The sequence below is a fragment of the Saimiri boliviensis genome, chromosome 1, assembly GCF_048565385.1.
Source record: "Saimiri boliviensis isolate mSaiBol1 chromosome 1, mSaiBol1.pri, whole genome shotgun sequence".
Lineage (NCBI taxonomy): Eukaryota > Metazoa > Chordata > Mammalia > Primates > Cebidae > Saimiri > Saimiri boliviensis.
This window is the reverse complement of record NC_133449.1, coordinates 77,993,748-78,015,623: the sequence shown is the minus strand read 5'-3', so window position 1 is coordinate 78,015,623 and position 21,876 is coordinate 77,993,748. Positions and strand designations below refer to the sequence as shown.

At 42.3% G+C, this 21,876-nt stretch overlaps 1 long non-coding RNA gene across 1 annotated transcript in view; it reads right to left on the bottom strand.

Annotated features, from left to right (window-relative positions):
• Nucleotides 1–310: 310 nt before the first annotated feature.
• The window catches only part of LOC141584610 (uncharacterized), a 130,530-nt gene continuing 108,964 nt past the window's right edge, over nucleotides 311–21,876 (bottom strand). Inside the window, exon 3 of the long non-coding RNA XR_012517763.1 lies at nucleotides 311–1,054. This is a non-coding gene — a long non-coding RNA (uncharacterized LOC141584610). The remainder of the gene's footprint in view (nucleotides 1,055–21,876) is intronic.

Below are 21,876 nucleotides of genomic sequence, written 5' to 3'. Positions count from 1 at the left end.
GGCACCGAGTCCAAACATCTCATCTCACAGAGAAGAAGAGTTAAGGGAACTGCCTCAATTCCCACAACAAGCTTGTGGCATAAATGCAGCTATTCTTCTGACCCTCAGGTTACTACAACTAGTTGGCTTGTATGTTTAAAATAAAATTGAATATAAAATCAGTTATTTTGAACATCTCTTGATTTTCTTTGAAGGGAGTCTAGCCACCCTAGAGCACCAACACAGTAAGGCTTGGAATTCCGACTAAATGAATTTCTGTTGTGAACCATGATCAACATACTTACATTATAATTATAAAAGCCCTATAAATAGTCCCTTATGTGTGGCAATTACCCCAAGAGCAATAGTAAGAAGCCTGATTTTTTTTTTCTTTAGCCATATACCTCCTGAAAAAAATTGGGTAGAGAGAGAAATTGACTAACGAAAATGATCGAAGGCTTGACTTAGGTATGATCCAGATATTTTTATATACATTGCTTTTTAGAGACATGATCTCGCTGTGTTGCCCAGGCTGGAATGCAGGAATGCAATGGCTATTCACAGGCATGATCATAGCTCACTGCAACCTCAAACTCTTAGCCCCAAGGGATCCTCCCACCTCTGCCTCCCAAGTAGCTAGGACTACAGGCACATGCCACCATGTCTGGCTTTATATTTATCTTTGTTCATAGAATCAGCAAACAGGAGGGTATGCACACTGGCAGTGCAGCAGGTGGCCACTTCAGCTCTCCTCTGAAGTCTTGGGACTGTGAGCAATGGCCTCTGAATAAGATTTCCTACTCAGAATGTGGGAGAAACAATAACCAAAGCCTCAAAACAAAGAGAACGAGTCTATTTACAGAAAAGAACAAGTTGTGTAATGTGTTGTTTTTGAATTTTTGAAGGAAACTGAAATTAGAATGAGTATAATCAGGTTTTCCATCTACCTTAAATCTCCAACAGGATGTTTCCTTTCCTTCAGGTCTGAGTTCAGGGTGACATCCCAGCCCCATCCCATTATGTCCAAGTGAAGACACAATCCAGGGCTCTGTGTCTTCTGTTCTCTCCTTCCATCCTGCAAGGAAAAGTTTCCTTAGTGAGGAGGACTCTGCAGATCAAGCATTGACCCTTCCCTTGGCAGATTCTAAAATGAGGCCTCTGTCTATCCGTCTCCTTCAGGTACTTGCAAAACGTGAGAGAGACTGCATTTGATTTTCCGTAAATGGGTCATTTTTCAATTCCTAATTTAGAAAACTCATTCTTAGTATTTTCCTGCTCTGAGTATCTGGCAGGGTGGTGGTTTGGGGAGTGTAAGGAGAAATGTGAAGCCATAAGTTTAAAAACATATTTAAATTATTGTGTTCTATTTTTTAAATCCTTCCATGATGCATCTATGTAACTTGAGTTGGTTTCTGAACACTTTCATTCGGTTTCTTAATTGGACATTTTATAGATCGAGGGGTACATGTTCAATATGTCTAGGGAGAAAAATCTAACTAGCCAATAACATCAAAATAGGACTGGAACCAGGAGAGAATCTCCTGCACCTGCACCCCTCCTGCTCTACTTTGCTGTACTTTGTGTGTGTGTGTGTGAGTAGGGGTGGGGGGTGAGGGTAAAAAAGGGTAAAGACCCCGGCTCTACACCAGCAAAATAAATTAGGGAACTGAGGCAGCCAGGGCAATAATTAAGTTCAAAAAGTTGGGGTGACCGGAATTTTGCAGACTGTAAGTCTAATAAGCACTCTTACCTGCTAATGGTTCTATTCTCCATGCCCTTGTCAGTTTGGGGTTTCTAAGTCAGATCTCTTTAGACTGAGAGTTTAGCTTTGGGATCAGGTTGTTAACACTATAGTCATTGCATGTGCAATAGAAGAAGGGGAAAGAGATGCCTTTTCCTCCATGGACAGAGCCAAGAAATCCAAACAGCCAAAGTGCTACCCGGAAATAAAGAGGATGTTTCTAGTATGGAGGTACACAAATGGCCAGTTTTAATCATGTTGCCTGTTGGCAGGTGGTACTGGTGCCTAGCACTGTACCGAATGCAGCACCTGAATACATATGGTCACCTGGAGAAAGGAAGTGAAAGCAAGTCCAGATCCCAGCAGGAAACAGAGTTGTCTCCAGATGATTCAAATGAAGAGACTTTAATGAAGAGGCTGCTAACAGAGGAGTGAGTAGAGTCAGGGAAACAAACAAGGGAGGAGGAATGGGCAGAGAAGCACATGGAGACTCGTGTTAGTGGAGGCCTCAGGCCTGATGGAACAGGGGTAGGAAATAGTGTCCTGAGACCAGAGAGAGCTGCACTAAGGGAGAGGCACCAGGAAGCAGGAGCTGGAGTGATGTGCTCAAGAAAGAGCGAGGTGAGAACACCCACCTTCTCTTTGCTCCTTAGTTCTAGTCCCTGTCAGCACATTCCATTGGCCAAATCCATGCTGGAGCCAGGGTCAGCCTCCTGGGACCCAGAGCAGGGTGTAAAGGATGTAGTATGGATTCGGAGTTGGGGTGGGAAGCAAATGGAAAATAACTGGCTCCATCAGCAACATTCTTTAGATCATGATACATCGAGCAATGGTTGGTGCTTCCACCTACCTCAGGTGTGACCCCCACATTTTCTGTCAAGCATGTCCACATGCCCCTCAGCCACCACTATGCCAGTTCCACATCTAGCCTTCACACTCTCCTCCTAATTCCATGCCTTTCCTTCAAAAGCCAGTCTTTGTCAAGGCTCTTCTGCCCTATTGTCCTCTCTTAAGTCTCAATTCTCTTTACTCTCATAGCTCTTAGCAAACTATAATGTCTGTTATTAGCAGGTGATAATTATTCACTAAGTCTGTATTTTTTATTCACCAAATGATTAGTTATTGAGCTTTATTAGGGACCAGGCATTATACTTCACGCTGAGGACACAATAGTGTGCAAAAAGGACAGAGTCCCTAACCCCTGGAGCTTTCAGCCACGTAAGATAAAGAATGGCGAATGGAATCATCATAAACATACACATGTGATTGCAAACTTCGTCGAGTGCTGTAAATAAATAGTGCAAAGTGCCTTAACACTGTATGGCAGGCAGTCTGTAGGTTGTGAATGACTTTCTGAAACAGTGAGGCCTGATTTGGGGGGGGAATGCTGAATCACTGAGTTAGAATTCGCTAGACAAAGGAAAGTTTGGGGAAGAGATGGAGACTGGGGCTGCCAATGGAAATACCATGTGCAAAGGCCCTGAGGTAGCCAGAGTTGTGTTGTTTTTCGATGAACTAATGGAAGACCCATGAGGCGGGCCCTGGAAAGCCAGACAGAGCCAGCTCAGTAAAGCAGAAGCCTGACTTGAACAGAACCATGGCCATATTTGACCAAGCTTCTAGAAACTTAAAGTTCTGCAGAGAATAAACATAAGGCTTCAGCCTTTCTAAATGCACGTTTCACCACTGAGACCTTGTAAAGATTGCATTAATTCCCTCCAAATCACCTTTCCAACAGTCATTGATTTGCTAAATTTTGTTAAATCACCCATTTCCCAAGGCATAGAAAATATTAAAGTGATAGGTCTCTGAGCTATAGTATTCTGTGAGCTCCTCACATTACCTGATTATACAAAGAACTGAGAGGCTGAAGAACTGAAGTTGTTTGAAAGAATAATTAAGAATTTAATCTTACTGTGTTTTCTTTGTCTAGTTTTATTTGCTTGCTCGTGGGCTCTTTTCATTAGTTTGGTTTCGGGTTTGTTTCTGCATTTAACCATGAAACAAATTTTGTAAATAAGGCAGAGGAGCAAGACATAGCGGGCTTTTAAATGGCATCAGGGATAAGTGAGGGAGGATAAGACACTCTTGCTCACTGCCTTGTTTTCCCTGAGCTCAAAAGATTGCAGTCAACTTCTCAAACCAAAGCTGTTTATTACCTTCTACTCCCTCTGCTGGTCTCAAGCTCGCAAAGCCCAGGTGTTTAGAGAGGTGAGTCTCTCCAAATTCTGCCCACACATCTCCACCACTTCCAGGAGACCTCCCTGCACCAACCTTCAACGTCAACCACCTAGAAAACTGTAATTCTCCTTTCTCTGAACCCCCGAAGGTAGGTGACCTTTGCCACTTGATGTAGCACTTAATTGCAAATCCTCTTTGTACTCTGCTTCTTTTTTAAATAAATATCTCCCCTTTGACCATTCCATAAGTTTCTCCAGGTCAGTAACCATAGCTTACGCTTTTTACCTAACCCGAAAGCATTCAGCTCAAAACTAGACAAAATCTTCGTGAGTTAGCTATAAATGATGTGGTGAGTCTGAAAAAAAATTAGCAATTGAGAATAAAAAACATAGCCATGCCCAACATTTATCTTCAGATGTTCAATTAACATCTGTAGCTAACAATTGTTTTTTAGATAGAAAAGACATTCTATCCTCCCTTCTCCCTTTCAGCTACATTTTCCCACTTCTAATGGAGAGACTCAAAACTTTTTGATCAAGAGCATATATGTAAACACAGCATGCACACGCACACATGCACGCACACACACACATGCATGCACACACACACCTCTAAACTCTTTTTTCCTTTAAAAGGCAAAGCTCCTTTTAAACATAACGAACGTTCCATGCCCTGGAGAAGACCACAGCAGCGCACCAGACCAGCTGGATGGAATGGGCTCCCATTTCTCTGGGGTTGAGCCCCTTCAGGCTTTCTGTCCTCACCCCAACACCTCAGCTTATGGTTTCTTTTTTGCTGATACAAGCTCTGGAGGTGTCCCCATGGAGACATAAAAAGGCTTCTGGTTTCTACTTAATAAGGAAACCTGAAAATATACAAGACCCTAAATGCATGGCCTCTGAGAGAATTTTCCCATGGGCCACATCCAGGTGTAAGGAATAATTAGGAAGGGTACAACTGTACCTGTATTAAATTTGATATTACATTTACATGCATGCGAAACACTGTGGCCCATTCTCAACCTCACTTTTTAAATTATGACTTTTTGTTTTTTCACCTATACAACGCTAATGCAATCGTTTTGTGCTCTGTACTTTACTGAGTTTGTTCACATTATTATTATTATTTTTTGTTTGCTTGATCTTCAAAATATCCTTGGACAGCAGGCGTGAGAGAGAGGATGAGTGGCTTGCCCAAGGTCATATAGCTCATTAGTGGCACCACCAAGGCTGGAATATTAATAGTCATCTTTACCCAACTGCCTATCTTAATGCAGATGTCTGATGCCAGAAATATAAATTACAAAGTGTGGGACAGCTGAGTCAAGGAGAGACTATATCCAAGCCTTTCTAGAGCCAATAATACCCCTTGCTAACATCCAAATCATCACTAAGCTTTCATGGTTAGAATCCCTTTCCAATTGGAGTGTTCCTATCCATGTGGCATGGACCGTGGTACTTTCTATTTTTCTGATTTTCCACAAAAACTAGAAAAGCAAGGAATGCTTAAAAAGTACCATAAAGTACTTGGAGATCCCAAAGTCATAAGTGCTGTGCTAATGATGTCAGCATCCATTGCAAGGTAGACTGTTTTATATCAAGCAATTGTAAATACTGGTGGCATCTGTAATCTCCAACAAGAGCAACTTATGGGTTCTGTTCTCAACTTTGATTTTGATTTGTTTCTGGGCCAGTAACTGAGATCCCTATCCTTACCTTAATGCACTTTTTATAGTTTAATTTCCTTTATGTGGCACTGTTTGGAGTTGGAATTTTTTTAAAGCAATATGACTCAATTGAAATCAGACTTTCCCTAAAGAAATCAAGCAGATCACAGAGGGGTCCAATCTGAAAACTCTGTCCCATCGCCTGTGGTCATTCCACAGAGAATTATATTTCCCCTTTTGTGTTTATCTGAATGATTTGTTTGCCTCAGCCTTACGATGGTGCGGTACTAGGGTTGATGAATAAAGCCTCCTGAAAATACATAGAATGTACCAATATCATCCACAAAAGCTTTGTGGATGGGACATTTCTGTCAGTCTCTATTTAATCCTTTCTGATAATACTGGCTCTACTTCCTTCCATCATTAGGGCTGCTGAGATATGAACATAGAGGGAGGATGGTCCTTCTCTAAGGAATCTGTTCATTGCAGACAGGGCCAGCATGCAATACTTACAAAGTGGCTGTAGTGCCTCCTTCCCAGTGATTTCTCTGATGTGGCTATAGCATGAAATTCTCAGGAAGAGCATTACTTTGGGAAAGAAGTTGAGGTAGAGAGAAGCCCCAGAGAAGGTGATCAGGAAGAAGAGAGGTCTACAACAAAAGGGTAGAAAGAGCAATAGGTCCTGCCTCTTCCTACCAAACTGACCTTGGGAAAATTACTTAATCTCTATAAGATTCTCTCTTTTCTTTTTACATGCAAAGTGGGAAATACTCTAGAAACTACCTCTGAGCATTTCTGTGTGTACCAAATGAATAACATACAAGCAGAGAACCCAGGGTTCTGTGGGGTGCCCAAGCTAGCTTTCGTAACAATAATACTACTGGAGGGGCAACTCCAGGACCCCAACCGTCTTGGGGGAAGCTGTAGAGAAGATCAATATAGAGAGGCAAGAGCATGCCAGGGACGGGACAAGCTCTGCTTCCATGACATTGCCTAGGGTGGGCTCTGGGGATGCCCACCTCTCAGTGATGAATTAATGAGTTAATGAGGTCTGACATGCTGTACGTATACCACATTCATTTTTCGTTAAAGTTCTCACTAGTGGATCAAGGCCAGTGGAAAAAAAAATTGCTAATATCATTAGCAGTAAATGTCTTCCATGCCATACATTCAGTTATTTCGAGGGGAAGGAAAGAGCTCTGGGACCATAGGTAGGTCATGGATTAACAAGAGAGAAGTTTATGTTATTTTTCCTTGAGTAATATACCTGTATTTATTGCATTATTTTAAGAAATCCTGTCTCTGGGATAAAAATGTCTTGGCTCTTGAGTTGGAAATGAGGAGAGGGTATGGGGAGGGGTGAGAATTTCTTAGAATTAATCTTATTTAAAGAGCAAAGCCATGTTTAATTGCTCTTATTATTTTTGAATGAAGATCCTCACAAATCTTTCAGTGACTCATTGATGGTTCCAGTTATTGCTATGAATTTTCTGCATATGTGCAAGTTTCAGGAGAATGCAAAGAATTCAAAAGGTGCAATGCCCTTTTTCCTTTCCTCCATCTCCTTTAAAAAAAAAAAAAATCCCCAGGCTGAAGATACAATAAATTGTACCTATTATACAGAAAAGGGACATTTTATTTTAACTTTGTCTTTGTTAGTGTCAAATTGCACTACTGTACTTTAAAATCTGGCAACAGGTTTCCGATACTCAATATAACCACTTCAGTATATTAATTAGTTTTCAAGACCCCTAAGTAATCAAAATCTAGTCGTTCAAGGTCAGTTTGACTTATTTACAATTGACAAATAACTTGGCAAACTCTGCACTGAGCCACTCCATACAATAGAAAATATATTGTCACTCAACTCAACAAAAGAATCTTTCTTTGCCATCTCACTACAATGGCCCTGCAAATGAACATCGCCTGAATAAAATCCTAACCACATTTTCACTCTCATTAACCACAGTAGGGTAGCACACAATTTGCCTGGCTCCTGCTTAGACCACTGTGCACCATTTTAGTAGCAGCAGTTTGATGGGTTTTATGGCAGGTGATATATGGAGTGGGAGTTTCGGGAGTCGTAAACAGAAGGCACTGTGTATCACAATGTGGTTTAGGGATATAATGACTGTGTTGTAAAGCAAGGGATGACAATACTGCACTAGGCTTGGGGTACCGAACCAATAGACCAAACAGCTCAACATAACTCAAGTAAGAATGAAAAATCCTAGGAAGGAGTGTGTGTGTGTGTGTGTGTGTGTGTGTGTGTGCCTTCTAGCTTTCATTAATTACTTCTGATGAATTTGAATAAGAGCTACTAAAACTGAAATAAATCTGTGTCTCCCTGAAAAAATAGAACATTTCTCTTTCCTTCTAGTGCAATCTTTTTCTGCTTCCTCTGTCCAACCTTTAACCACTTTCACTGGCAGAATAATTAGGTAAACAGCTAGTCCTGGTACAAGGGAAAAAAATAGTAGAAATTTAGGAAGATGGACGCAGAGGAAAAAATATCACCAAAATAAACTTTCTTTCCTTTCTAGGAGGACCCATCTCCTATGGCAAGGAGTCAGATTCCATCCGACCTAAGAGCTACCCCTCCTGCCCAGAGAGCGGAAAGACTTTGCAGGGCTGTAGCCAGTCTCAGGGTCCCCTCTGCTGACATCCCTGGGTGTACTGGATCAGATTGTCTCTGGGTGACTTGAAGTTACTTTCCTCTGGAAGACTCTGGCGTTTACCAAACGTGGAAGAGCAACATGTGATCTCCTTCAAAGAAAATAATGCTGGACCCACAAATGAGGCATTGTGATTACTTACTTGCTGTGTGACCTTGGCCAACTCAAGAAACTTCTCTGAGTTTCCCTTTCCTTTTGGCTTACTATCCTATCTTCCTGACTCACAGTGGGAATCACCACCCCAGGTACTAGTTTGAAACTAGAAAGCAATAAGCGAGTATAAATCACCATTCTTATCATCATCATGTCATCACCATCACTATCACAGCCGCATAATGTGCTGCAATGTTATTATACATTTTGTTCTAACTGTATTTCCCCCTCCTTGGTTCCCAGTGAGTAGCCAAGTCCTTTGCCTTCCTCACTTTAGTGGAAGATTTTAATGGTTGAAAGTAGAAGTTGCCTGCGTAGAAGTCCCTACCAGGATTTTTCTTCTAAAAGTTTGCACTCCTTAAAGCACAGGGAAAGAAAAAAAAATGCCTTTGAATTTGGAAATTCCCCGAGACTTAGAGAGAAGTGGGAATCCAGGGCGCTAATGCAATGCCATGCAGAGGCCTATGGCCTCTGTCTGGGTGTCGGCATCATGAAATTAAAGAGGTTGACCCTAGACAGGAAGGCTCACCACCTTGGCAAGAGGATGGTGCTGAAGCACTGCATCCACAAGTTCAAGGAACCAGCGCAGACTAGGGTGAGCAGTGCCCAGAGTGGACTGATATCAGAAGGCCCCCGGAACCATCTTCATCCCCCACCCCCCACCAAAAAGAGGGAGGTAGCATTTCTCATCAACCTGAGATGAATCAGGCTGAATTGATTTAAATAAAATAACGTCACACACCTGCATTTGTGGCGTACCTCAGACCTCCTTTGCTATAACCTTGGATAATTGGATCAGGATGGGCCGTAGACATCAACCACGGTTTTTTTTTTTTGTTTGGTTTTTTTTTTTGTTTGTTTGTTTGTTTGTTTTGAGATGGAGTTTTGCTCTTGTTACCCAGGCTGGAGTGCAATGGCGCGATCTCGGCTCACCGCAACCTCCGCCTCCTGGGTTCAGGCAATTCTCCTGCCTCAGCCTCCTGAGTAGCTGGGATTACAGGCACACGCCACCATGTCCAGCTAATTTTTTGTATTTTTTAGTAGAGACTGGGTTTCACCATGTTGACCAGGATGGTCTCGATCTCTCGACCTTGTGATCCACCCGCCTCGGCCTCCCAAAGTGCTGGGATTACAGGCTTGAGCCACCGTGCCCGGCCTCAACCACGGTTTAAATTACACAGTACTAGTCAACAGTAACACTCCCATCCTTATTTAGTCCACATTTCCAAATTACTTTTTCAAAGATTTGACGCAACTGGGGACCCTCAAAAATAATACACCGCTCCCTCAGGAAATCCCACAAAGGAATTACAAGAACAAAGACAGCACCTCTAGAAAGAGTTCCCAGCCTCCCAAGGGAAGTGCTAGGAGAACAGCTTCCTTTGGAATGCAGAAGTTCCAATGCACTTAAAAAAAAATCTCCCTGGCATGGCCTCATCCATATCAACCCTTTTTATTTGCAGGACCAGAAGGGGACAGGTCCTGCTGCACCTCAGGCCACCCCCAGGCTCATGTCCTGATGCCAGACTCCAGCCAGGCACATAGCACAGTTCATGTGGATCTGCTGAGGCTGTCACTTCATTTCCCCCTTTCTCCTTAACAAGGAAATGACTGACCCACGTGTACCACATATCTATTTATCAGCAGATCATAAGCCCAGTCTTCTGAGATCTTGTGACAGGTCCCATTAGCTATGAGCTACCCAATAATGTGTATAATCAGTTGTTAATGGCAATATGCTATTCTGTGATAACTGGGCCATTTATGAGTGTCAGTGCTACCTCGAGCAGGCAGTCCTCCACCTGACTGATACCTGGCTTCCAGGAGGCTGAACACTCATTTCCATTTGTGATGATTCTCCTTTAGGTAAGAGGTAGGGCAGATGTCTTCCAAAATTACCCGTTCTGCATGCCCCATGCCTCTTTAAAGTTTCTGTTTAGGACCTCTGTAGTTAACAAACTCTTGGGAACGTAGGTTATAATATACCATTTGAAATGATATATAAAGTCCAAAAGCGAATACACAGGTCCCTCTGACTCTCAAGGTACCCTCAATCACAACGAGATAACTGACACTTTGGGAACAATGCTAAAATTCCGAGTCCTTCTAAAGGCAGATCTTCTCGAAACCATTCCACATACAAATGCCTTATAAAGGTCTAGCTATAGTAATTTCTTTTTCTTTTTCTGGCTATGGAGAAACTTCAACAAGAAGTTATGGAGTTTAGCATTACACACACACACACACACACGAACTCACACTCACTCTCTCTCTCTCTCTCTCCCCACCCCCCACTTCTCCCACAAAAAACTTGGGTCAAATTCTCCATGATCATTCCAAGACCTCCTCGGCTTCCTTTATGCATGCTTTCCCTCTTGTTTCATTTAAAGAACCAAAGGTAAAAGTTCCAAAATCCTCAGGCACGTGGGAAATGTACAAAACTCTACCTTAGTATGTTTTTCTTCACGCTCACCACAAAATCTGTGCCCGCCACCCAAACAGGACAAGTTCCAACCTCAGCCCAAATTCAGCAGCTTTGGAAGTGTTTGCTAGCCTAGACCTTCATAGGTCAGTATTTGATTTATTTGGGAAAGGGAAGTTTCACTGAACCTAGAAATCTGTCTACGGTATCCAGACAATGCCCAGGTGATTTACATCTACGCAACAGCCCAGCACTGCCTGTCAAAGGCCCTCGAGTTTTTACTGCTGCTTCCATAAAAAGGAAATTTAGCACTAAGGACTTGCCAAAGGGTCATCACATGTTGCTGGAGAGAAATAAAGAATGAGATGTTCGTAAAGTGCGGGGAAAAAGTATAAGGTTCAGCTTACACTCTCCGTCCAGTTCCGGCTGCCAGAAAACCGGGATCTGGCTCTATGCTTTCCAGAAACGCCACTTCCTCAGAGTCACTGAGGAAACAGAGGTACACTCAGGTCTTAGAGGGGATAATTCCTTACCAAGTTTAGTATCTTAGGGGAATGACAACAACCCTGGTCCAACTTCAAGAGAACTTGGGTTTGGTGTGTCATAACATGGCAGGGGTGGGATGGAGAGGCTAGACCTGTGATCATGAATGGCCTAAAACATCAAAATACACTGTTCAGGTTCCTCTCCCAAGGAGAGGTCCTATAGCAACCTCAGTGGATACCGGACATCCCAGCCCAACTGCATAACAGTAAAATGAGAAGATGAGAATGTGGGAAATTGCTTCTCCCCAGGCAGCACTTCAGTGACTCATTCACTCAGGGAAAAACTCTCAGTGTCTACTAAATGCAACGAACGCACTGCACTGAGGTTGCAGAGATCAACAAACCAGAATGCAGCCTCTACACTCCTGAACCTTGTAGAAGAATGAAGACCCCTCCTGACTTGAGGGGTCAGCCCAAGGGATGGGTTTGTTTAGGGAAAATCTGAGCCATGTTCAGATAAGAGGACTCAGCTGTCGATGCCTCCTGATGAGCCAGTCCTGTTATACAATCCCACACCCTGACTCTGCTTTAGTCTCTCCTGTTCATTAGTGTGCCCATTCATTCAGGCATGCATGCATTCAGTGAGTCAATGAATACTTACTGGGTGCCTAGTATATTCTGAACAGCATATTATACTCTAGAGATATATGCTGGGCAAATGAAAACATGATTCTTGCTTTTATAGGGCTTATTAACCCATTAATTGCAAGTAAATAAGGAATTTCAACTTTGTAAGTGCCACAATGGAGAAATTGATGGTGCTCTACAAGAGCCTAAAACAGAAAGGGAGGATTGACCTGCTCAGGAGATCCTTGACTGTCAGGTAGATCAAAGGAGGGGGAATAATGCCGCAGGGAGAGGCAATGGCAGTCACAAGAGCCGGGTGCATTGTGGTGGGGACTAGGGACTGAAGGCAGGCCAGTGATGCCACAGCACAGCACACAGACCCTGGAAGAAGACATAGCGGTAGGACATGTAGAGTTTGGCCACACTCAATAAGGAATTTCAGTTTTGTCCTAAGAACCATAAAAAGTTTTTTGCGCTGACACATGATCGTATTGGTTTTTTAAAAAGTCTCTCTGGTCGCAGGATGATAAAAAAGAAAGGAAGGAAGCAGTATAAAAGCAGAGAGATCGGTACGGGGTCTCTTTTCCAGCCCAAGCAAAAGATGATTTTGGTTGGTGAAGGGTAAAGCTAAAGGTGGAAATGAAGAAAACACTAAATGCTTTGAGAGGTAAGAGCAAGGATTGAATATATGGGGTGACAGGTTGTCAAAATGACCTCTAGGTTTCTGGTTCGATTTCCTGGAAAGACAGCTGACCAAACCACAGTCTACCTTGTGATCGTGATCTGTGTTCACCACGACATCTTGGCTTGTCTCTTTTTCAACCTGTCTCTGCTCAGTTCCTTGCCTTCAACCTCAACAATGAACCCATCGGTCTCAATCTCAACTCACTGGACCAGGTGTCCTTGTGATGCTCTTCAGTGATTCACCTAGCTGCACATACCACAATGTCCACACGCCTCTTGCTTGGGTTCTGTGAGCATCTGTCATTACCACCTCTCTTCTACCACCTCGACTTCAACTGACCGGATCTCCCCAGCTTGAGTGCTCTGCATCTTCCCCCTACCATCTTGGGCTGTAACAGGAGGAAATTGCTCATTACTGGATACTCACAGAGCCTTATCCCTGGTAGATAATGTTGTTGTTTCAGGGTTGAGCACAAAAATGAGTTACCTCTTACTTATATAGTAATGTAGGAATCGGTAATGACACTATTCATTGAACTGCTTACTGAATTTATGTACTGTGCATAGTTTAAACATTTTCAACTTCACAATAATGCCATGAGGCAAATATTATTATCCCTGTTTACGGATGAGGAAACTGAGGCAAAGATAAGTAATTAGCCCAAGGTCACATGGCTAATAGTGGAAAAAGCGAGATTCACCCCAGGAAGTCTGACTTTGAAGCTATTTCTCTTAGCCATGATCCTCTAGTGCAGGTGTCCCCAAACTACGGCCCGCGGGCTGCATGCGGCCCCCTGAGGCCATTTATCCGGCCCCCCACCGCTCTTCAGGAAGGGGCACCTCTTTCACTGGTGGTCAGTGAGAGGAGCACAGTATGTGGCGGCCCTCCAACGGTCTGAGGGACAGCGAACTGTCCCCCTGTGTAAAAAGTTTGGGGATGCCTGCTCTAGTGCCTGGGCCAGATTCCAATCTGTTTGACAAATGTGCTCAGGCACTCCCATACTCTTAAGACCGGCTACAGGAACCCCTCTTGGTCCAGCCATATTCCCACAGTTACAAAATAGAAATCATCAAGTGACCCCCAGAAATAAAACCTTTCGTATGCGGAATCAACGGTCAAGAGTCATTTGTTTCTAATTAATTCCTACTGTTCTCAGATATCAGCCTTTGCCCTGGTTATCCCTAACTTTCTTTGGAAAACTCGCTCTCAGTAGTAGGGGTGGCTATGAGACAATGTGAAGCTGTTTTTGCCTCATTCTAAATAACCTCACACTGTTGCACATTTTAGATGGCTTGTCTATTTATTGACGCCCTCTCACCCTCATCTATTCGTTTTCACATCTCAAGGGTACCACTCACTTCTATTTCTCAAAACTTCCCTTCCCTCATGGAATTCATTGATGTTAATCTGTTGCTCCCTCTTGGAAAAAATTAGATTTTCCAGGAAGAAACATACTACTTTGAATAAGAGGACAGCTGCCTTCTTTGTCTGTTGTACTTTGTGTTTTGTATAATAAATCATGTCAAATTGGGGTAGTTCTCTTCAACTCCACCAGTGTAAAATGCATAAGTTTGAGGACATCTAGTCATTTTGCATATTAGGTTATTTTTCATGTTAATAAAAATAGCAGACACTTATTTCACTTTTTTTTTTTTGAGACGGAGTTTCGCTTTTGTTACCCAGGCTGGAGTGCAATGGCGCAATCTCGGCTCACCGCAACTTTCGCCTCCTGGGTTCAGGCAATTCTCCTGCCTCAGCCTCCTGAGTAGCTGGGATTACAGGCATGTGCCACCATGCCCAGCTAATTTTTTGTATTTTTAGTAGAGATGGGGTTTCACCATGTTGACCAGGATGGTCTCAATCTCTTGACCTCGTGATCCACCCGCCTCAGCCTCCCTATTTCACATTTTATAATATGCTAGGCATTATCATGGGCATTTTGTAGGCACTGACTTCACTCTTGCCATCAACCCTATTTGACAGATATAATTCATTTATTTATTTATAGACCAGGAACACTTTACTTTGGAAGAACTTTATGGAGTAATGGGGATTTGGATATGCCCATGTGACCATCAAATGACAATTGAGACTAATTCAGAAGCTATATTAGCTAGATTGTAGGATTTAACAAATAAGTATGTTAATGTTATTAAGAACCAATATTTTTAATATAAGAATAAAAGAATGACATAAATGAAATAAAATAAATTATTTAAAAACTTGCAAGGTTACATCTGAATGATACAGCTAGATCCATGGACAGGCCTGAAAAGCAATGATGCCTCAAAGGATGAACATCCCTAGAGCCTAGATCTACTTAGGAAACCCACTCCTTACAAATAGAACCAGATTTCCTCAGGGAAAATACTATTTCCAAGTCGAAGGCAGGGAAAATACAAGGTGAGCCTGGAACATCTTACTGTATCAAAAAGAAAAGAAGCACTCTAAGACTAAATATAAACCGAGTGAAAAGAATACAAGTATCCACTCAAAGGGACTTCCACTGGCCAAGTTTGGGATTGCATGTATATCAGAAAAACTACTATAATATATTAAAACATGGTGAGTAAATTGAAATCTATGAGTTCATAGTGATACAAACAAAAAGATGAAGCAAACAAAAAATAAATGTGTTTGCCAGTGTCGGAGGTGACATGGTCAACTTCTCCCTCTGAAAAATGATTAGTAAAGAGGGAAAAAATGGTGTACTCACCTAGCTTGTTTAGGAGAATTGTAGTTTATCTTCATTAGTGAGTGATATTGTGCACACTCAGTGAAATAGTAGATTCAGGCCAGGATTGCCAATGAATGCTAAAACCATTAGGTGAAAGGCTTATGAAGAACAAATATTCACCAGATTTCAAAAGTACCACCCCAAATCACAAAGGGATAAACATAACCAGTCATGGAGAGTGCTTATACTCAGTGCCTTAACCAAATGATCAAACTTAAGATCACTGACAGTAGGACAGCCTGATGCATGTGCCTACTTATGAGAAGCAGTACCATGCATGCAGCACTACCTGTAAACTATTCTTGCCATTGACATCTAATGAGAATTCTGCCAGGCCTTTCAAGCTAACTTCCAGTTAGTTACAGAAAATACAGGGGACAGAGGCACAAATTAAATGATGCCCAGAGAAAATGGCCAAACAAATCCGGATCATGGGACAATCTATAACACAGCTGTCCTATTCTCTCTCTCTCTCTTTTTTTAAAAATCACTACTATTAAGAAAGAAAAAAATGAGCCAGGCTTGGTGGCTCATCCCTGTAACCCCAGCAATTTGGGAGACCAAGGTGGGAGGGTTGCCTGAAACCAGTAATTTGAGACCAACATGGGCAATGTGGTGAGAACTTGTCTCTACAGAGAAAACCTTTTTAAATTAGCCAGGCATGATGGTATGTGCATGTAGTCCCAGCCACTCAGGATGCTCAGGTGGGAGGATCACTTGAGCCCAGAAGTTGGAGGCTGTGGTGAGCTATGATGGCAACACAGCATTCCAGCCTGGGATACAGTATGAGATCCTGTCTTAAAAAAAAAAATTATATATATACACACATACACACACACACACACACACACACACACACACACACGCTAGGAGAACCATTGGACTTTTCTCAGTTACAGAAATCTAAAGAAACATCATAACCAAATATAATGCATAAACCTTCATTGAATCCTGGTACCAAAATTTAACTAGCTATAAATGACATCTTGGAAGCTTAAGGAATTGTTCTAAGGTATAGCAATGGTAATACGATCATTTAAAAGAACCTTCTCATTTTTAGGAGGTACATTCAGAAGTATATAGAGTGAAGTGTCATGACATCTGCAACTTACTTTCAAATGATTCAGTAAATATATGTGTGTGTGTCTAAATGTGTGTGTGTTTAAAAGTTATTACAAAGTTCAACTGGTCTTATGTTTTCCTTTCACTTTTCCACCATGAGTCCATGGTCCACACTTTTCTTGCACTGTTCCTCCGTAAGTCCATAGGTGGAACTATGGACTCATAGTTCCATTCATAAGGACAGCTCCTTTAGCCAGGGTCCCAGGATGAGAAAGCCCATGAATGGACCTATAGTTGACTTTCAGCTTGGAGCAGAGCTGCAGCCAACCTGCAGCCCTCATGTAATGGGAATGTGAAAGAAATGTCTTACATTAGAGGCCGTTGTTAGCCCATAATGTTAGCATGGTAGGAGGGGGCTCAGAAGATAATAACAGTACTACTTTGCAGCATTGTTGTATGGATTAAATAACACCTAAAAGGCAGATAGCATGGCATTTGACATAGAGTAGATGACCAGAAACTATAACTGCTGTTATAAACAGGTATTAGTCTCACTCCCCTTCTCAGGCAAGCTCTGTTTCTCTAGGGTCACCCACACCTATGTCAAGGACGCTGACTCACCATGTCACTGATGCTTGGCTTGAGCCTCTAACACGCTGATGCCAACTCACTGTAGATCTCCCCAACACTTTGTGCTGTCTCCTCTCTCTGCCACTGCCCCTGTGTGCTATCATAATCTGTCTTTGGATCTTCTGTGTTTCATGCTTCTGCAAATGTCTGCACAGTGGCCAACCTGACACCTAGGTGGTGGCACTGACCCACCTATCACCTCTGTCACCCTTGACACCTACTTTCTTAGCTGACACCAGCTGGTGCTTCATTACTACCTCACTTCAGATTTCCAGATATCAGAGTCTCCATCATGAAAAGAAATACAGGTTCTTTTTTGCTGTGCTGTTTTGTGGGGTCATAAAATCTCCTGCAGAGAGGGGAGGACTCATGCTTCTAGTACAGTAAGTCCTCATTTAACATTGTCAAGAGAGTCTCAGAACCTTCAGCTTCAAGCAAAACAATTGTACAGCAGGTCCTCAAATAATGTTTTTTTTCCTTCAACATTGTTTTACTATAATGCCAATGAGAAAAACAAAATGGTTTCCTTAAATGTCATTTCACAGTTTCCAAGAATCTACCAATGATGTTAAGTGAGGACTGGGTATAGTTTGATTTTTTTCAGTTTTCCTATGGCTTGGGATCATGAGTGCCCCCAGGTGACCAGGGCAGTGCAGCTTTAGTAGAGCTTTTTATTGCCCCCAAATTACTGTCCTTTGCCAAATAAAGAGACTAGGCTACGTTGGACCACTCCCCCTAGACTTCTTCCCTGCGCATGTGTGTATGTGTGTGCTTGTATGCAAGAGTGCCTGCCTGAGATGGGGGAGTTTCTCACAAAGCCCCGCTGTACTTTTCTGCAATCTGGCATCTGTCAGAACAAGTCCATCCCAAGTCTCTCAGGCAGGGTCGCCTAAATCTGAACCCCAGTGCTGGAAAGGATTTAGTTCATTTCCACTCTAGCTAAAGGCTCTCCTAATCAAGCATAGTTTTCATATTCCATGTTATAAATTAATTTTTACAGTAAATTGCACTGAAATATGAAGTGGTTCAAGTGGACTAGAGTCTCCAGATAAGGTACCCCAGAATTAGGTGTCTGATTCCCCTCTACGTATCTCCAGACCTAGCTTTGCTGCCAGCTGGCCGGGTTGGCTTATGTGAGTCTCTTGACTTCTCTGGCTTTAGTCTCTATCACTTGATCAAGGTTAGATCAGGAGTCTAACCATGAACTAGGAGTCTAATTTGTGCATGAGTCAGGAGTATAACCTCTATGAAGCAAACTCTGGGATAGCTTATGGGTCAACTCTGGCCTGCCACTTGTTTTATGGGAATACAGACACACCCGTTGGTTATGTATTGTCTATGTCTGCATTCTCAGTTGTGACAGTGAATGGTTGGCAGGAGAAATCTAAAATATTTACTACCTGGCTTAAAGAAAAGTCTGGCTTGCCTTTAGGTTAGGTGATAAATAAGGTCTTCTCAAGGTGCAATACTCTGAGTCTCTGATTCTTGTGTCATAACCAGATGTATTAAAACTTACCATTTTTAGGGAAAAGTTTCTGAAAAAAAATCCATCCTGCCCAGGATTTTGAAATGATTGCTGCTGTACCTATTCCACCAAAAACATGACTCATCAGATTGAACCAGGGAGCTGTGATAAAGGCGAAAGGATCCTTCAGAAGTGAGAGAAGCTTGAGATGGCTACAGCTTTTTTAGCTTTTCAAGGAGACCTTGTGTTTCACAGTGTGTGAGTGAGTGTGTGTGTGTGTGTGTGTGTGTGTGTGTTTGAAAGGTCCACATATCCAGTTCCTTTCACATTAATAGAAGGCACATGGCTCCTTCAACAGGGAAAATATCTTTCAGAAACAGCATAATTTGCTCTAGTGGATAACAAATAGTTGGAAGTCTTCTCAGCAAGAAACCATTGTATCTGGTTTCAAATTCCCTTTTCAAGCCGAAGAAAATGATGATGATCTCTAAGCCATGGCTGTTTTTTGACACAGACCTGAACTCAGAATTCTAAACAGGACTATGCAGAATTGGATTACATTTCAACTCCCTCACCCATCCATCTTCCCCTTTCCTGCTCATTTGCTGGGGCTGCAAAAGTATTGAGTGCTCTGGGACAGACCTGGCTTTCCAAACCATGCACGTCATTATGAATGGCCTTGTGTCCAGGTAAAGGTTAAGGAGGTCCTTTGTTGTTCTAGTTTAACTTGTCCCTGCCACGGCAGCCTAATCATTCCACATAATAACAGACCTGATACACAGGCCCGAGTCAAAGTCACAAGTCAATAAATCCATTCCTTCCTCCCTTTCAGGCAAAGTGTTGAATAGTACTGAGTGTGTAGTGTCACCAGATCCTGTAGTCTATCACATCAAGGTCGTCTGGTATACAGCACTGAAAAAAAAAAAAAAAAAAAAAAAAAAAAAAAAAAAAAAAAAAAACCTGCTTTCTTTTCAGTTCCCTGCACATTCGAGAGAGAAGCATTGCTGTCCAACACACAAGGGTGAATGAGGGGTTGAAAGGGAAAGATTTACCACTCTGGTTTATGAAATCATGGATCCACTGAAATTGAGGACCACAGGTCCTAGACATCAGCTACCTGTGTTGTCCCTCCCTTCATTTTGCAAATAAGTAATCTGATGTCAGAAGAGGGGAAGGGATTTGTCCAAGAACACGTTGCCTCCGAGGGATAGGACCAGAACACAGACATTCTGACTGACAGTCCAGTGTTCACTCTCTGCTTTGAAAGGGAAAGATGGGGAATGCAAAGAGAAAAGAAGAACAAGAAATCTCTCCCTTTCTAAAAAGAAAACACTAGCCAATTCTGCACCCTCCTCACCAGAGTCCATTCTCTGCACTCAGATAACGTCCTATGTGTGGATAAACTATGTGAGGTTGTATTCTCACTTCATTTCTCCAGGAAAAATATTCAAACTTCCAAACTTCTAGAAACCTCGGTTTTCTCATCTGTAAAATGGAGATTATAACAATGTCTGTTTCAAGGGTTGTGGTGAGGCTGAGACATGTTGAATGGTACCTGACACATGGTATTGGCTCAGCAAGTGCCAGCTCTTGTTATCATCATTGTTGTCACCAGGACAAGGACAGCTGCTGTGTGCTAACCCGTAGACAGCTGCCCCATCAGCCTCTCTCTTCCTGTATCACGGGTGCAATCTCTTGGCTGCTCTCAATGGGACAAAGTGTGGCTCACCAAATTATCTTTTCACCTCTGGTGTGAAAATAAAACCTGCTGATGGAGGATCCTTGGAAGTATGCAACCCTGAGTTACAGTTTGTTTACTTTGCTAAGGGACTTCCAGCTCCTGCAGGTTCATAAATTCCTTGTGGTGGAGGGGGGAGGGATTGTAAATTAACTTGAATAATAGGGTTATATTTGTGTACCTTCCAAAGGTTTAAATCGCTTCAAAAGGAGGAAAAAAAAATCACACTGCTCATCTGCTGTCTCTATTTTTTCCCTTAATTAGCAGTTGGATTAGGTACATTTGGAGGGGAAGAATTAAAGGCACCAAAGAGAAACCTAAGCCAAATGTTGAAAATTTCTGCCCAGGGACCTTAAAACCATCTTTCCACCTTATCTGTAAGATGGATATGATAGTGTGGGCCTGATGTCCTAAGTTATGCCCAATATATGTTTTTGTTTGGCAAAACCTGGGATTATGTAGCATAATCCCACCTATTATTGTAAAGACTAAATCTAGGGGACACAGAGGTCAGGTATAGACAACCAGGGCTCCTCTGAGGAACTACGAATGTGTTTAAAACCTGCCTAGCACAGTACCAGGCACAGAGTAGGCATTCTGTAAAAACTTCTCCTTTCTTCATAAAGCTCTTCTTTGCCTATTCTTCACAACTCTGAAAGCCGCACCCTAGAGAAGAATGTTTTCAATCAAGGCAAAGGACAACCCTTAGGAGTCAGATGTGGGGTAAAAATGAGTACAAAGATCTGGCTTCTATGCATTGACCCTGAGCCGGTCTGAATTAAAGAAGATATGTATCCTCATGACATTCTGAAATACTGCAAGGATGCCTGGAATAATGTCCACAAATACAGCTAATGTCAAACAGCAGAAACGTCTTTGCCTATCTAGGCTAGAAATGGCTGCAGGAGTGTGATCGTTGGTACAGTACCATTTTTGTAAACAATGGTGTGCAGGCTCAGTAAGTCATAAAGAGCCTCAGGAGCCTTGCCCCTCCATATGAACAGCCCCTTTCATTCTCCTTCCCTTTTCACGGTTACGGTTGGTCCTATTCAAAAACTTGTGCTAAAATAAAAGTGATTCACATTTAAGTGTGACTGTTATTGCTTAAGTTTTAAAGGCTAAATTCTACTTAAGAATAAATAAGAATTTCAGAGAAAATCCAACTTATCATCAACTGTTCCTACTAAATAATCCCACAGATTTTTGTGAAAACCTGAATATCTCAGACACATGTGTGACATATAGAACAGCTCATGTAGGTCAGTGAAAGACACAGGAAAAGAAAAAAGAAAAACGTACATCTTCAAGTCTTAATAGTGCAATAGCAGAGAAATATACTGTATTTTTCAGCCAGTGGGATCAGCCAGGCACTGATATCTCAGATTTTCTCCAAATAAATCAGTCAGGAAGAGAAGCTTAATTTATATTAGCAAGTAGCAAGTATGACACCTGATCCACCTTAAAAAATGTTAGGAGTGGCCAGGGACAGTGGCTCATGCCTGTAATCCCAGCACTTTGGGAGGCCAAGGCGGGCAAATCACTTGAGGTCAGGAGTTCGAGACCAGCCTGGCCAACATGACAAAATTCTGACTCTGCAAAAATACAAAAATAAGCTGGGTGTAGTGGTGTA